Source organism: Anomalospiza imberbis, chromosome 4 (assembly GCF_031753505.1).
Source record: "Anomalospiza imberbis isolate Cuckoo-Finch-1a 21T00152 chromosome 4, ASM3175350v1, whole genome shotgun sequence".
NCBI lineage: Eukaryota > Metazoa > Chordata > Aves > Passeriformes > Viduidae > Anomalospiza > Anomalospiza imberbis.
Genome location: NC_089684.1, coordinates 64,690,582 through 64,703,194, shown reverse-complemented (window position 1 = coordinate 64,703,194; position 12,613 = coordinate 64,690,582). Strand labels below are relative to the sequence as shown.

Here is a 12,613-nt window from a genome sequence, read left to right as displayed (position 1 = left end):
TTTGTATGACATTTTGAATGGTTTTCTCTGAGGAAGTGTCCTCACAATACCTCAAGGGGATTGTTTTTAAAAGCTGTATTGTTTTCAGGCTATGTCTGAATAACTCCTTCTTGACATATTTACCTTGATAAACAAGTTTTTTTAGAGTCCTGCAGAATATTTCCCAGTAGAGCAAGAGCCCAGGATGTTCCCTGAAGGTTGCTTTGTTTAATGTCAACTTCTCTTCAGTTATCCAGCTTTGTTTATGAATTAATCAAGGAGCACATTTTTTATATCCTTATATACTCCAAATCATGGCTAGGTAATACCAAAATTGGGACTTTGGCTATTGTTTCCAGCTGAAGCATATGATAGCTTTAATATTAACAAGCCTATTCAAGCACACTTCTCATGAGAAAAGTAGTTCTGATAAAAGAGAGAATATTGCCTCAAATTAAGTTCACTTTGAAGTAGTAGTAATGGATAATGAGCACATTAATATTATTCCAGTATCCTTTCAGGAAAAGAAAAAGCAAACAGTGCTTATGAGTATCCTAAATATTGAGTGAGATTCACTGGTAAAGGGCTCCATGAAGGGAGCAGGTGCTTTGTTTGGGTTACTTATAGGTTAAGAAAATCCATGGTATTTTGTGTGTGTTATTTTTTGCTAGTTTCCCCTATCTGGAGGGGAGGGCACAGGGAGGTGCTCAGTTTATTGGGTTCTCAAACCAAGTGCTATGTGGTTTGGGAGGGTGGAAGTGGCAAAACAAATTAGAAAACACTCCTGACCTGAACGTCTTGTGTCTCCTTGTATTAGAGACAAGAGTGAGTCCTGTGCAGATTGTGATTCATTTTACCTCATATTGAGCATATGAAGAAAATCTAAGAGGCTTCATGCACATAGAGATTACTCTCAGCAGTAGAACATCTTGATTTATTTATATTTTGATCTTCCAGACAATGTCTGTTAATGGAGAAGGATATGTAGACCAAAACATAACAGAAAAGGATAAAAAGAATGGGGTGTTTTCTGGACATTCTTTTTGGTGGCAGTTTTGAATTTGTTTGTTCAGACTAGTTTTGTGTGATTACTGTAATTCTGAATCTGCTGTATCTTGTAGGTAACAAAGCAACTCAGCCTTTACTGAGGGAGAGATTCAGGAGTGGCCAACTGGGGAAGATCATGGCAAGGTAATGGAAAGCACTGGCAGCCCCAAGGGAGCAATGTCCATGGCATTCTTGTCTGAGATCTGGGAAGGCAGTATTTAAGATGAACACAGCCCTGAGTAGAGTGTGTGCACACATGTACACTGAGTAAAGAAGTACGGTAACATCTGAACAGCATGGTTCCTGAGAAATGCTGTTGATTCTTTACTAAATGTCAGGAGTTCTCCAGTTTGCGTTCTGATGACATAATTTTTCTCTAAGTAAATAAAAGTTGCTCTGGTTCATGTCTTTATTTATTTATTTATTTTTAATTTGGCTGGCTAATTTAGGTGGGTTTTTTTAAGGGTGTATATTTTCTTCCTACAAAAACCAATTTATCTTTTCCAGATGTTTTCTTTAAGGTCTTTTGAGGGCATTCAGATAATTGATTAAATCATTGAAAGTGGGCTTCATTATTTGTTATTAGTTTTGATTTGCCTATTAGACCTTACTTCATACCAAAATTCCTGTTCTCAGAGTGATTATGTGATGACAATGAAAGATTTTACAGCTAATGATTCAGACATTCTTCACCTGCTTTTCAACCCTGACCAATACATTAACCAGTTATTTCCAGTATCTGTGTAACCATCCAGGTATGACAGAAAAGTCTCTGTATGTCAAAATCATCTCTGTAGAACAAAATGGACAGGTCCCATTTAGTGTCTTTGTTGTACTTAATGGCAGGAGCAAATGCTGCCCCATAGGCCCAGAGGAATGGGGAATTTGGCTGACTGATCCTGAATGGAAGGTTTAGTAGAGGAGAAAGCTTTGGAAATCTGTGTTCAGGAAACTGTTTTTCTCTCTGCTATAAATGGACTTCTAAATTAAATTTTAATTTAAATAGATCATAACTTGGTATGTGTAAGACAATGTAATTGTCTTTCATCTCTGTCTTCAACAATTTTACTTGCAGAGGTATGAAACATAAAATGTTGAGCTTTAAAGATGAGAGACCAGCACTACGTTTTGTCATGTATTCTTCTGATCTTTACAACAAAATTATGAAAAGCAATTTGCTTAATAGTTGTGCACAAAGCATAGAACTATTTTAGTTCTTGTTTATTTTTTCACCTGTGTACCCATCAGTGCTGCTTTACCAATTGTGTGTTATGAACAGATGACTTGAGACTTGTCTTTAAGGGCAGGGGGGAAATTCTGAGGACACTACAGGCATTCCTTCCTGCCTTCACAAGTAGAAGAGACAGGGAATCTGAGTGCCTCTCTTATGTTTTTTCAGATATTCTTACCTACTATCTTGCCCTGTAGTTTGGAATAAACTTGTCATCATTTCAAATGCACTAAGCAGGGGCAGATTAGCTGCTGGACTCTGATGTGAAGGTTTGCAGTCATGTGCAGTACACTCAAGTAAGCTCAATATTTTTTGTTGTGGAAGCACCCAGAATAAATGTTAAATATCACAGTTTCCACTGTTGACTCGTATGAGGACAGGCTCCTATGCTGGTCGTGCAGTAATTGTATTACAGCCAGAGTACTCTGGGCAATCCTTCTGCAATGCATTTCATTCTTCTAATGCAATAGGATACTCAGCATAGCCCACCCTTGCACCAGGTCTGCTGCAGGACATACCAAAACCAGGTGTGTGTAGCTTGGATTGCATTTTGACATGACGCCAGAGGAGCCCTCCCTCTTCTGCCTTTGCCTGTCTCATATGCTCTGCTTTAAACACTTGTGCCCATGTTTTATAAACATCCAGATGGGTCATCTCTTCAGCTGTCCTCTGAATTGGTCCTTTCCATATCCTGTGTGCTTTTGACTAAGTGCTTTGCAACTTGTTTTATTTAAATCAGAAGTAACTTGTATAGAGTTGAAGCTATCAAAGCAGCTTTGAAAAAGAGAGGACTTAATCCAGGATGCAAGGGTTGTGCCAGCCAGGCTGAATTGGCCCTGTGCTGGCCACTATGTTTGCTGGAGCTCAGGGCCTCTGGAAGTGTCTTTGCCTTAGCCACTTGGAATTCGTGCCGGAATGTACTGCAGTACTTCGAGAGGTGGGATGACTTTCCATGGAACAAACTCATGGGTCTGCAGCATGGCACAGTAAATCCCCTCCTGGATGTGGCACCCAGACCTGACAGATGGAGCTTGTTTAGTACGTGTTGAACTGGGACTATCACAGGGCTCCATCTTCTAGTGGAACTTGCTATTAAAATGCTGCCATATAGGATCCAAACTCGAGAAAATTACCTTCATCGTAATACCAGGATAAGTAAAACTCTTTCCCAATGACACTTGACACTGAACTACATCCAAATGAATGTTTTCTCAGTCTTTTACCAAAAGTGCAAAAAAAAAAAAAGAATTTCAAAACTGATTTTCATTAGCTTGTGGATTCAAAACTTTAAGTTCATGGGCAAAAAGAGGAGGCAGATAAACTGCAGGGGGAAAAAAGTGCTCTCCATTGTTACCTGTCTAAAAGCTGTTTGTGGCGTGTTTCTTGACATATGTTTAGCATACAAGTGAATTATTCTGCCCTTGGTTTGGCATAATGGACATTTTGAAATTAGATGTTGTTGCAGCAAAAGAATGGTCTACGTTTCAGCCTCATTCAAAATCACTGAAGAGAACAGCATCATCAGAGCAAACAAAAGCAGTTCCATATTAAATTTATAAGCCTTAAATAACTTTTCCATTTCACAGGAACCACCTGTAGACTGCTAAGGTCCTTGCTGAAAAGATTTAGAAATTCAAAACACTTCCTATGTGATAAAATTGCCTCATTAAAAAATTAATTCAGTAATAAAAATTATTTTAATCTTGTTTTCTTTTAACAGTTTCTTCCAACTGCTGATTTATTTGCTGAACTGTAAGCTTGAAAGCTTATACTTATGTATTTTATTAGTTTGAAAAGCTATTATGGATTTTTTGCACCCCACTAGGAAAGTTGGTGTTGTTGTTGGTTTGATATGTGAACACTTAGGCTTTTTCACAGCTGGACCAAAATTTTTCTCAGAAGAATAGATAGGCATGTTTGAAGTACTCCCTTAAGCTTTTTCAATTTTTTTTTTGAGTTATAATTTGCTCCTTCCTGGAAATGTCAGCTTAAAGGTAATATATGTTAATTCCAGTCCATGTCAGTACAGTCTGAAAGGGCCTTGTTGTGTGCTGGTACAAAATGTAAATGCACTTTATGAATAATAAATTTTACTTATTAGTGCCAGCAGGACAAAAGTAAAATTGAAAGCAAATAAAATTACTACTTAAATATCAGGCTGTGGGAGTCTACTGCCTTCACCTCAAGATCAACATGGGCAGGCTAGTTAAGGAATAATTAAAGAAAATTATGTTCTCCAGTATGATCTCTGGGATTGCTGTTTTCTGTAGCGATCTAGTAATGAACACTGAGAGAATTCCAACAGAGCAGAGAAACAAAATGTGATCCAATTTGTTCTTAACAATTCTCACTTCTTTTATAGCAATATATTACATAATGAGCAAACTTGGTGTTGTGGGGTTTCATAATAATTCGACTGGAAGACTCCAAACTGGTTTTTCAGTATTCTTGATGAGATTTTAATGTGAGATATTCAAAAGATGTTTGATGTCTGTCCCCCCCTACATTTGTAGGGGGGGAGCTACTCCTGAAGGTGAACTACTGCACTAGTTCCATAACAAATGATAAGTGCTACAAGTATCAAAATAATCCTCCTGGGAATTATGTCAGTCTCTTGGACATTGTCAAAGACAGTATTAATAAATACCCAAAGGCATTATCTTATACAGGCATAAATGAGACCACATAGTCCCAAAATTACATTAAATGGTACAAAATAACAATGAGAAATCTTTTAAATTACGAACTTTTTTTGCCTGCCTGAACTATTCCAGGAGAATATTGGAATCTGGGTAGTAATGCATAAAATCAGTGTATTCCAAGCAATTAAATTTCTTTAAAGACACACCACTGAAAACTGTTCATTGTCTAAACGGCAGTTAGTTTGCTAGGACTCCATTCTGTACCGTACATTATCTAAATGCAGTGGAATTAGATTCTCAACTTGCAAAACCACTGTATTTTTGGTGCTAAACAGTTGAGTGGAAGAGAAAACCACACCCAAGAGTACATGAGCAAAATTAAATGTTTGTGATGATATCCCTTTGATGTTTAAACCTGTATAATAAGCATGATGAAAAAACTCAACCTTTCTTGAGCCTTGAGTTTTTTCAGTTCATAAAAGTGTAAGTTGAAAAATGGCTGCATAGGCATCAAAATTTTATCAAAAAGTGACCCTCAGATAAATACTGTTTGGACAATCAAAAAGCTGCCAGAAGAACTTTGGAAGGAAGGGGGAGAGATTTCCCCAACAGAAAGATTGAAATAGATCTACAGATGGAAGAGACCAAAGTAGTTTAACTTTTCATTGTTATGGTTTTGAGGAATGTCTGTTGCAGGCACCTAAGCTTGGAGGTTAGGTTGTGTCATTTCCCCCTGCTATCAGTGAAGAGGGAGAGGCTCCTTGAGGCACCATGTTGGAGCTGCAGCTGGACTGACATGTCCAGTATGTCTCTGGGGTACCCACCCCTTCCCACTGGCAGCAAATGAAAGGATTTGAAGATAGAGTTGATAAATTAATAGCCCAAAATGAACACTGGGAAGACAGATATATTTCTCCTTGTCTCAACTGTGTTGTATACTATTTACTTGAGGCTTTTTGAGCCACAGCAGGTAATTCAGTCTGCCATTGACCTTTCTCAGTAGGCAGTTTGCATGTGATTCTTTGACTGGGAGGAGCTGGTGAGCCTCAGGTGTCAGGAGCTGGGCAAGGTACCTGCTGATTCAGCAAGAGCTCTGCTGGTCTTTGTTAATTGTAAATTACTTGGCCTAAGGAGATACTGGAAATTAAAGATGTGACATTCAAAGTGTAGCATGTGTATTATAAGGGAAAATTTAAACTATTTTCCCCTCCCCCTTAATGAAATTATTTAAAAAATAATTTTGTCTAATCAGAGCTTGCATGTTAAAATGTATGCCTTTTAAATTGCATAGTGTACTTATTTGTAACATGAGTATCATAGAGGATTAGACCAGAGTGTTCACACACTCAAGTTCTTTGAACTTCAGGTTTATTATTATCATTGTGATTGTGCATTGAAAGAGTACAGTATTTCCTTATGAAAATTGCAGTATTCATGTTCTCTCAGCTTAAACTCAATATTTAATATATCATAGTATTATGTTGAAATATGAAAATTTATTAATATTTCCACTGGAAAATAAATTGCATCATACTTTGGAAAAATAGAATCAGACTTCAGAAAACTCCAGTGGTAGAAACAGCACTCTGATAAACATTTGATATGACTTTCTCACTATTTTGGTCTATTTTTGTCTTGAAATTCTGTGGAATTTAAATATGTGTAGCAAAGGACCTATTTTTTTTTTTTTTTAGTATAATGGCACAGTGTGGCCCAAGACAGTGAGCTTTTTGTGAACAAAAGTGGGAATTAGGGTCCCAGTTCTCACTGACTTTCATAGGATCTGCAGGGCAATCTGAACAGTCACAAGGAACCAGAGAAAATACTTCACTGTTTGCTGCCTCAGGTTTGTTTGAAGAAGCTGATTTCTAAAATGCTCTTAGTCTTCCTGCTGCCTCTGGCCCTGAAGAATGGAAGAGAACAGTTCTCAGCTGTCCATCCATGAGGTGGGGTGTGAGGGACTGAGCAGCTGTAGGACCTCAGCTCTGTACAAGAGGGCATCAGCTTTTATAGCTTCTACTCTCTCTTTCTAAAAGTCTATTTCTGCAAGTCAAATATCCCAGAAGGAAATGGTCTTAACACTATGTTTTATCCATTTGATGTACAGTGGATATAAACTTCAGTGTATTGAGATGCTTCGTAGATACCAGGACTCAAAGTAGCATGTGACCAGGAAACAAGTATACTGGCAGATGGGTCCATTAATCTTTCAGTAAAATCTGCTGACACTATTGTCATCTGTACTTTGCTTGACAGAAGTGACAGTGTGTTGAAACACAGGATAAAAGCAGCTGTGCTAAATTTTATGCTTTTCTAGCTACACTAAGACAAATAAAAATATTATAATAAAAAATTACCTGAATTAATCTGTTTTGGTAAAAAGTGTTATGGATTTGCAGAAGTACTTGAACTGAAATAAGAATGATTTGCAAGTGTATTGAGAAAATGCATACCAATAAAAGAACCATTTTTGATCTGGCTACTTATAAGGTTAAAATTTCAACTAGAGAACATATAAAGATCGAAGCTTTCTGTTTGAATAGTAGATAATATTCTAGCTTGGAAACAATGTTTTGAAGAATTTAATTTCCTAGCATAACTGAAATCTATATGAGAAGATGTATGTTTATTCTTTTGGTAGGGTTATTTTTATGAGTAAGCTGGTCTGAGAACATAGGTCCATCTCACAAATAGAATAGAGAATATGTATTGGAAGTAAATTTTCAGTAACCTTGATCAAACCAGAAGCAGTATACTTCACAGAGCATGCTCTGCATCATGTTAGCACTACATTCCTCATAACAACTTGAAGTTTTGAGATTTCCTATGGTGCAGTTGGCTTACAAATTCAGAAAAGATCATTCATAATTTCTTTATATAGCCTAAAATAAGCAAGATCTTTATGAATTCCCTATACTTCTGCTGCAGGAGGAAAACCAGTGTTATCATACAGAATGAGTTTGCCATATGAAAAAAACCTGACTTTTTAAGGTCAGGACTAGAATATATTCTAGTTTTAAACTATTGATGAAACTGTACTTGTTAGCAAGCTAATGTTTTTTAGACTAGTGCAAAAAATGTTTTCAGTAATTAAAAATGTACTCTATATTCACACAGGGAATTACTACTACCCAATATCAAAGACAAAGTGAAAGTTGCTCATTTGCACTCTGGGGACACAGTAGTCCAGCTCGCAATCTTTCTCCCTCACACAGGTAGGAGTTCTTCTTTCATAGAGAAGCAGGTGCATGCTGTCAATTATTCTTGTCTTTATTTCCCCATGGAATGCTTGCTGTCTTATTAAGACTAATTGTTGGGTTGCTGAAAGCATCTGCAGGCCTGCAAGATTGTGCACTGAGATAGTTAACCTTCTGTTTTCTAGACATTTTCATTCATCACCATGACTTGTCACATACTTGTGAACTCCATGTTCTGTCCAAAATATGGCTTTGTACAGAAACCTCTTGAAGTGGATTTCCTGTCATTCTGACTTTCTGAAGGAATGGAAGGAAATACTAGAGAATGAAAATCCTTTTTGCACTGTTCTCCTTGAAAAATATCCCCATACGTTACTGAAGGTCACTCTGCTTTTGAATGTGTTGCTTCTCACTAAATAATAAAGTTTCTGTGAGCAAAATATAAATTGGATTACCACTTCATGCAGTGCTATAAATGAAAATGAATTATTTTTCCTTCATCTGGAAGCTTTCTTGACTTCAGAAATAATAAACCTTTTTTAACAGATATCTGTGCTCATTTTTGGGCACCACAATTTAAGACGGATATCAAGCTAATGGAGAGTGTCCAAAGCCCATAATAATGATGAAAAATATGAGGGGGAACCCATATCAGGAGTGGCTGGGGTCGCCTGATCTGTTCAGCCTGGACATGGAGAGAGACCTCATTGTGGTCTACAACCTCCTCATGAAGGGAGCAGGAGGGGCAGACACTGACCTCTTCTCTGTAGTGACCAGAGACAGAGCCTAAGGGAATGGCCTGAAGTTCTGTCAGGATGTTTAGGTTGGATATTAAGAAAAGGTTTTTCCATGAAAGGGTGGTTGAGCACTGGATCAGGTTCCTTATGGAAGTGGTCATGGCACCAAGCCTGACAGAGCTCAAGGAGTATTATACAGCACTCTCAGGCAGATGGTGTGAGTCCTGGGAGCATCCTGAAGGGCCACAGGTTGGACTTGATGATCCTTGTTGGGTCCCTTCCAAGACAGGATATTCTATGATTCTATGATTTCTACTCTGAAAGTTGCTTAACAAAATGTTTCATAAAAGGTATAATTTTTTGAAAAGTTTTTATTTTTTTATTTTATTCACCTAATATTCGTGCACAGACACAAATTTTTAATATGAAGAACAATTTCATATTATTTTTTTGTTTTCTTCCTGGTTCTAGGGAATTTCTGCCCATGATGTCAAGAGCAAAATTTTGATTGATTGAGCCTCTGTTATTCTGTTGGTGTGTTCTCCTGCTATGAGGTGTGTGTATATCTTACTCCTTGATTCATTTGTAGTCGTTATGATTTTATGACTTAGGAAAGAAACCTAGCAACATAAAAAGAGCAGAAATAATGCTCAATATCTTCCAGTGAAAAGGTTTTATATTATTTTATTTTTATTTTCTTAGTTTTGTTTCAGTAAACTATAAATAAACAGAACATTACCATTGCTCTAGTGTCATTGAGAAGAGGTTTTGCACTCAGGCTCATCACACTGGACTCTGAAATGACAGCAGATGTGCATCCACCCAGGAAATTACCGTTTTCAATAAGAACCAGAGCAGCAAATGGATTTTCATGCATGGAAAAATAATGTAATAAACTGAGCAAGACCCTGGCTTGATGAATTATATAGTCATAGAAGGAAAAAAATACAATTTGTTTAAATTTCTGAAACTTCAATAGAGCTATAAAACAGGAACATTTTCTAATCCAAGTAATAAAATAACAGGCAGAGGCTTACCAAGTAAATACATTTAGGAGTCTGAAGCTTCACACTATTTTTATGTATTTCCCTACAGACAATTTTATCTTTTACTGTCAAGTACTGAAAATAGTTAGGAAATATTAGGTGCGCTTTTATATTTTTATGATACAGTGCTCTTTCTCAGGAGACTCACGATAGTAGGAAGACGGAAAATCATATTCATTCCTTTATGAATCTTTCTATTCCCTAATTCCTTACTGAAGTAAATGAAAAATTCTTTACTGATGTCCAAGGATGTCATACAGACCTTGAGAACTGAAAGGAAACAAGAGCATTGTAAGTGAAAATGAGACTAAGTCTGAACAAAGAAAACATATAAAAACCTGTTTATCTGACTCAAAATTAAAAAAAAAAAAATAAAATTAATTGAAAGAGCCAAATGGTTATTCGGAGTTATAGAATCAAATATTATAAATATTTAGAAGCAAATATAATAATCTATTCTATGCCATTATAATTATAATATTATATTTAAATGGAGCAATATCAATAAAATAACAACAACAATAATAATAATTTTTTAATATCTTATATGTAGTATAAAGATAATGTATTTACAGAACCAAAGAATTTGACTGGGAGGGACCTTAAAGATCATCTAGTTACAGCCCCCCTGTTCTGGGCAGTGATACCTTCCATTAGACCAGGTTGCTCAAACCCCATCCAACCTGTTCCAGTACCTCACCATCCTCACAGTACAGAAAGGAACATATCTGTTTTCCTTTTTTCCCCCTCCATGGAAAGCTGATTTCTACCTTACTCATGTGGCTTGTCCTATCACTTTTGCTACGGCAATTCCTTGTTCTTTAGTGCCTTGAAAATTCTGTTGGAAAAATGCTAATGACTGTATAAAGCACCACTTTAAACCTTGAATCTCCACTGACTGCTAAATAAACAATTTTCTTTCTTTGCTCTTAGAATCCACACAACATCACCTCACTGGTTTCTCACCGCTGCCACTTTCTTTACTCCCCAAACCTTCTTTGCATGCATCCAAGGGGATCTCTTTCCCTTACATCCATCTCAGAACTCACACACATTGCTGTTCTTAGATGGTGTTGTGGTTTGACCCTGGCCGAGTGACAGGTATGCTCCAAAGCCTCTATCACTCCCCTCCTCATCTGGGTAGCAGAGAGAAAATACAATGAAAGGTTTATGGGTTGAAATGAGGGCAGGGGGCAATAACTCACCAACGGGCAAAACAGACAACTTAGGGAAATCAGTTGAATTTATCACCAATCAAAATCAGAGCAAGATGAGAAGTGAAACAAATCCTAAAAACACCTTCCTCCTTCTATCCCCCTCTTTCCTGGGCTTAATTTTATTGCCAGTTCTCTACTTCTTCCCCATCATCAACTCAGGGAGATGGGGAATGGGGGTTATGGTCAGTTCATGACATATTTTTTTGCTGCTCCTTCCTCTCAGGAGAGCAGTCCTTCCCTTGCTCCAGCGTGGGGCCCTCCACAACTTCAGTGTGAGTCCTTCCCACGGGCTGCTGCTGTTCATTAACTCTTCTAGTGTGGGCTCCCTCCACAGGGTGAAGCCTTCAGGAACAGCACAGTGCATGAGTTACAGTAACTATGACCCTGAGTGAGGTCACAATTTTTATTTATTATTGATAAACTGATAAAAATATGCTATCTGCTTCACAGTCTATAAATCAGGGCTTCTTCTTCAGGGATTTTATAGTCTCCTCTATTAGTTGCTTTTTGAAGGGAAGTGCAGGAAAGGGTGTTTCAAGTTTTTTCTCACCTTGTGTTTCTAAATGAAGTACAATGTCATTATTTTGTTGTCCAGTGAGTAACCTAAGGCATGTTGTCTGATGTTAGTACCACAGCTACTGGTAGAGATTGCCTGGGAGGTGGGTATGATCCCAAAAAGGGCAAAGTGGCAGAATCAGAATTTGCCTTCCATTTGCTAAGCTGATCTGCATTATGGGTCCCTGCCAAGAAGGGACCAATACTTTACTTACATGAAGTAAAATCTGTTGAAAGGAAACAGCAAAAGTAATTACTTTTGAAAACTTTGCATTGGTGTTTTAGCATTTCATAATCAATTAATGAATTAGCTGAGTCACACTATCAATTATGCTAAGTACATTTACTAGAAGCTGCCACACCTAAATTAATCACTTTGATGGCTTTGCCATAATTTAAACCCAAGTATTAAAGCAAAATGCATTAAAACCATCTATCATGAAGCTTAATCAATCACACGGGAGCACTGGGTTTGCTAATTCATGCATTTGGGACACTACTAAAAATTAATAGCATGCTAGAGAATACATGTTATGAATGCAGTCTTAAGTGTGTTTGCCAAAGTAATAACTGTAATGGAGGTCAGAAGATTGGACATTGCTTTAAAAAGTTGATATCTATTTACTCTAACTTAATTGAATGAAACATTGAGTGACTTAATGGATATCGCATTCTCCATAAATAAAAAAGGAATGAAACATAATTTATCTCCCAGAAATTGCTCAGCAATTTTCAGAATTTATAAATATCATATTATTAGAAGGTGATAATAGAATAATAGGTTTAAGTAGTCAGAAGTACAAAAAAGTAGTGAAAAAATTGATTTAGTTAATTAAAAATTTGTTTTAAACTCAAAAAAGGTCCACATTATACATTCATAACTTTTCAAAAATTTGCAAAGAGAAAAAAAATTTAAAGCAGAATTCTTGAAAACTCTTAATCACTTGAGTGCTCTTCAGAAG

At 36.9% G+C, this 12,613-nt stretch overlaps 1 long non-coding RNA gene across 1 annotated transcript; it reads left to right on the top strand.

The window, feature by feature from the left end:
- The first annotated feature begins 1,013 nt into the window (after positions 1-1,013).
- Positions 1,014-9,388, top strand: LOC137473471 (uncharacterized). Its single transcript, XR_010998828.1, has 3 exons — positions 1,014-1,170; positions 8,017-8,114; positions 9,305-9,388. It is a non-coding gene; the product is annotated as an uncharacterized lncRNA (long non-coding RNA).
- Positions 9,389-12,613: the final 3,225 nt, after the last annotated feature.